Raw genomic sequence first — 5,628 nt, 5'->3', positions numbered from 1 at the left:
ATGCCACCATGCCCTGCTCTGCTTGTATATTAAGGGAGTCCATCATGTTACAAGACTGCCGAAGACATGCTTTACATAATTCATGCTTCATACATGATTCATCCCTACCTGTAAAACTAAGTCCAGTCAGGCTCCCACTGAAAAGAAAACTGTCGCAGTGGTTAGGATGCTTTGAAAAATGCAGATTTTATTAACAAGTTTACATTATAAGATTTTTTCACCTACCCAAGTAGCTGCAAAATGTAATGTTTCAGCTATGCAGGGTTGAGGCTGTGCTGTGAATTTGTTCTGGGTTATGGAATGCAAAGATAAAGCAGTTCACAAAGACGGTGTCCTTGGGTGTTTCGAAAGGTAACTATAAATAAAACTTTATCCTTAATATTATTGTTATTATTTTTTGTCCGTTCCTGTGGGAGGAGAGAATTTGTTGCAATGGCAAAAGATACATAAATGTGAAAGCATAAAAGAAGAAAACGCAGTGGCAGGTTGTCAGAGAACCTTCACAGAAGTAACAGAAGTACTGTAGTGTACCATAGCACAGCATATATACGCCAGTATATCAATTCAACAGCTAATGTAAATGCTTTCCTTTTTGAATAGTATTATATAAGCTATATTTTCATACGTTATTATTATGTATCCACGTTATCTTCTGCAGTGCTAATCCCACTGTTTTCCAAACCTCAATATGAAACAGACTATGTATAATCGTGACTTTGATTAAGTTTGACAGACTCAGCGCTGCTCTGCTAAAGCTACGCCGCAGGTGACTGGGTATGAAGTACTCTCAGAATCCTTCACCTTTGTCTTGCAAGTCATTAAATCCAAAAAAGGCTCAAAAACTTGCCCTTTTTTTTTTTTTAAAGAGAACTACAGGATAACGTAACATCTTCATGGTCGACATTTGCCTTCAGTCTTGATTTTTTTTTGTTTTGTTTCGTTTTGTAATCCACTCCTGAAATGAGCTTCAGTTATTTTTTCCCCATAGTTTTAGATTGTGATTGCTTCCTTACAGATTGCCTGATAGTTGTTGTCTTAACTTTTTCTTTCTTTTCTTTTTTTTTTTAATAAAAATTGTACATTTTTTTAACACAGTCAGTCCCGAACAAAAGTTTAAGACCACTTGAAAAATGGCAAAAAAATCATATTTTGCATGGTTGGATCTGAAGGTTCCAAGTAGAGCTTCAACATACAACAAGAAGAAATGGAAGTGAGAAAAAACATTTTTTGAGCTGCAATTTATTGAAAGCAATGCTTAAACTGAAACAGGCTGTTTTTTTTTCAAGTGGTCTTAAACTTTTGATTGGAACTGTATTATTTTTAGTACACCCAACCACCACATTAGCAACTGATAACTAAAAAAACAAAAGCTGTAGCTGAAAATCCGACATTTAAATTGCTTAAAATAACTCCAAAGCATATTTCTATCATCATGCAATGACAATGAGATAACATTGTCGTTGCACTGTATTTAGTATCACTGATAAGTTGCAATTAAAATTTTGTAAGAATAAGAGGCTCATGTAAGGCAGCTGTGATCAGACTATTTTCAAAGCACAGTCTGTTTCTTTGTCTGATCAGAGTCCTTGCAGATAAAGAAGCTTCACACAGATATGTGGATAACCATGAATCCAAAATGGCTTCCCGCTGATGGTGAACCCGATTGCTTCTGTTGCTATCGTCTTCTGTGAGGTTGTTTGGCACATGACAATTTGTGAGTTTTTAATTGAACTAAAAATAGTTTAAGAGTTGTGCATGACTGATATTTTTTTAAATCAACATCAGAACAAACTAAAGTACCCCCTCGTGGTTCTCCAAAGTACACCCAGGGGTTTTAGTACCTCATTTGAGATGCACTGTTTTAGATTAACTGGAAGGTTTAAAGAATTCATTCGTTGGCTAAAATAGCAAATGAATCTTCTTTAAACACAGTGGAGCCTTATTAAAGTAATGGATCAACAAACATGCTCTGATCTTAAACAAATTCATCTAATAAATAGATTTACAAATTAACATAATTTCTCCTACATTAAGTTGCAGATATAAAAATAAACCGGTGACCAAGTGGACGTGCTTTCCTTGCGACAGCCCTGTGTCTTCATAGCGAGGCTGTAAAAGAGTTGGCCTCCTGCGCCGATGAAGAACTACGGGTGCTTTCTACTACATCAATCATTCCTTGGAATCCCATGAATAATTTCAACACTCTTAATATGTTGTAGTAATTTTCATTTATTATTGATATCTAATAGCAAACAATGCACACTACCTGCTAGTTAAACAGGCCATCTTTAGCGAGCAAATGGCCTGGAAACACTATAAACATTCGTTCCACGCTGGATATAATAAATCATTTACAGAACTGGCTATGCCGCTCTCCAAACGGCACCGCCTATGCGATCTGTTAAGTCAATACTACCCCACAGTAGAGTTCTTTTTATTATTTGTCCCATTTGTTTCGAATAAGACAGGTAATCAGGTTTGGAGATTGAATTGTTGCAATAAAGGTGGTTATTCTAAAATGGCCACGGGGTGCAGCGATTGTTGAGGCTCTTTACACATTTAGGCCCAATAGACTGAATGTAACCTGCTGGGATTGATGTGCAGGTGTGATGTATACTGTTTAAAATGGAGCCATCAATAAAGACAAAAGTTAGCTGAGAACTCAATTGATGAGATGGGATCCTCAGAAGAGCTGTGTGATAGATGGAGAAATCTTCCTCCCTTTAAATTTCCCTTCTGTAATTTATCTTTCCTCCTTTTGTGGTTTCACCTGAGCGACATACGAGATTTATAGTAGCATCGGTACAAACTCTGGATTGTTATGATTATCAGTTTCCACTGAGCTCCGTTGATATAGCCTAATGAGAGTCCCCACACTGGCAGACAATCATTATTGTGTGGATGCTTTAAGCATCCACACTATTGAGTTCCTTCTTGGTGTTTCCGTACACTTTTCGCCGTGGATCTACTTCCACAATTTTCAGCCGATTTTCACCGTTCAAATTTTAAACTATTCTGCTATTTCTGCTAATAACGGCTATGTCTTTTGGTATTTTTCACTATTATACTTTTTAAAATATTAAGCTTTTTTCCTTTATTTTGAAATGAATGGGAAACTTTGCAATTCTGCTAAAATTAGCTTGTTTTTGAAACTTAACTACTTCCTCATATTTTCACGTAGAACAACCATTCAAACTTTAAAATGTTCTCAAATTATTGGGCTATTCAGGTATAAATCAGCTTTTTCAAATCTTTTACCGTTTTACTTTTATGCTTCTTAAAGTTTTGAGTTGCAAAATTGTGATTTCTCACAAAATACATGCGTTGTTATTGTTGCCACTGAAGGTTTCGCAGTCTTCTCTTCATGTCCGAACAACTTATTGCTACTTGCTCAAATTTCACTCAACTTCCACAAATTATACATCAAAACGTAGGTATTTTTGCTGGCTTTCTGAAAATGTCACTATCATTGTTGTGGAATTTATAGAATTTTGGCAAATCTCCTCAGACCAACAGAAAGTCGGAAAACTCTCCATAGAAAGTCAATGGAGAGTTTGTTCAAAATCACCGCTTGATTTCTGTAATGAGAGGCATTTTCGAATTGTCATATCTCCTTAATCTCCTTTGTGCTAAACCAGAGTATTTGTGCTGAAACACAGTATTTCTGCCAAATGATAGTATTTCTGTCAAATGATAGTATTTGTGCTAAACCATAGTATTAATTTAAAATGACAATATTCATAGTTCATCACAGTGTCTCTGGTAAATCACAGTATTTCTGCTATGTTGTACTATTTTTCTAAATCATAGTGTTTCTGTAATGTTTAAGTATTTTTGACTAAATATATTCTTTCTGTTATCTTATACTATTTCTCCTAAATTCTTGTATTTTTGAGAAGTTATCATGTTTCTGGTAAGTTACAATATTTCTGCTAAGTTCTGCTATGCTATTGTATTTCTGCCAAGTATTATGTTTCCTCTAAGATGTTGCAGTTCTGCTAAGTTATTCCATTTTAGCAAAGTTCCTTTGCTTCTGCAAAGTTTTTACAATTTCTGCAACTTTTCAGCTAGTTTTTGCATACAGCTTCAGCTTTAAAGCATCCACACTGCATTTTCGCAGGAAATGCAAATTTTTCTAGTTATTTTTGTTTTTCTTCCCTATCCATCCAGGGCCAGTGGTAAATCTTATAGTCTGCTATGTTAACAGGCTTCTATTAATTTTTCTTAGGGTTCTGGAGCTTTCAGAAGCATGAGGCTCACCTTCAAAACATCCCCCCATATTCTATCCTCAAAGCTCTGCAGTATTTTGCATTGCGCTTCCAGGAGCATCTCATTTTTGACCTCTCTGCCCTCAACAGCAAAGCCCTCCTTCATAACATGTGCAGTGAGTTTTATGCTGTTTTTTATAACTCCTCCCTTTGGTGAGGCTTTAAACGGTGGAGTCCAAAACCAGTAGGTGATGTCATTGACACTGCTGCCATCTTTTATATGCAATTTGTACTTTTAGCAGGAAAAATGTGCCTGACGAGACCAGGCTCAAGTTCCATCTGCTGGATGGTTCACACATGAGCTGCAGGCTTGAACTTTTCTCGACAAAAAATGTCCAACGGCTCAGACGTTATGTAGACTAACCTGCCAGCAAACAACAACAAACTCTCTGTCCACGTGAGAGAGAGCAATAAATTCACTGTAAGTGAGTAGACGTCATGTGCCCTGAATCCTGGAAGCTACAGTGTACCCAGGCGGCGCCCTCACCCAGACCAAACGACGGTATTATCAGGAGCGAGAAAGGGCAACGACTGACGATGTCTTGACATGACTGTTTCAGCGTGTTGGCTTCATGTGTGAAAACAGCCAAAGTCAATAAAACAATGAACAATATAACAATAACCACTTGACAGATTGCAGATAGTGTAAAAAAGGTACAGAGAGGAAAATCACAAACTGAGAGAGTGAAGAAGCAAATTGATGCACCAATAAATTCTAAATCCACAGAAAGTGAAATAGATAGAAACAGAGAACATATTTAAGCCCTCCACCTCTTAGTCACAGGCGCTTTGTATTTCCTGGCATCACATTACAAAACACTCATTTGAAAATGTTGGCATTAAGTATGTGTGAAAAAGCTCAGAGGTTCACTCACCAGCTTTTCAGCGCTTTTCACATTTATCTTACACATATCTTCAGTAAACAGTGCTGATTCATATGTGACTATGTTAAGTGTATACATCTAATCAAGCTGGTTATATTAAAACCAAGGGCATGACAAAGCAAGTCTTTTCTTTTGCATCATTTTACCCTGAAATGAAAGCATCAACTGACCAAAGGTGCTCCCAGCATCTTCTGGAAAAAGTTCAAAGTCATCAACCAGCAGTGAAAGATCAAAGAAGCAATTCACATCTGACCAGCAGGTCAAAACTTTCACTTACATAAGACTGACAGGCAGAAATATTTGTACAGATAGTAATGTTCCCAGGAGAATGAATCATAATGGCTTTGGTGATTACCTGGCTTTTCCTCAGGCAGGGTCTCATTTGTATTTCAGAGTAAAATGCCTCTATGGTATGACTTTAGACCTTTGCAGTCTCTTAACTTGTCATTTTGTTCCATAATTAGGTCAAACTTTTA

This window comes from Astatotilapia calliptera, chromosome 10 (assembly GCF_964374335.1).
Source record: "Astatotilapia calliptera chromosome 10, fAstCal68.1, whole genome shotgun sequence".
Taxonomy (NCBI): domain Eukaryota; kingdom Metazoa; phylum Chordata; class Actinopteri; order Cichliformes; family Cichlidae; genus Astatotilapia; species Astatotilapia calliptera.
The sequence above is the reverse complement of the archived record's forward strand: the minus strand, read 5'-3'. Positions refer to the sequence as shown.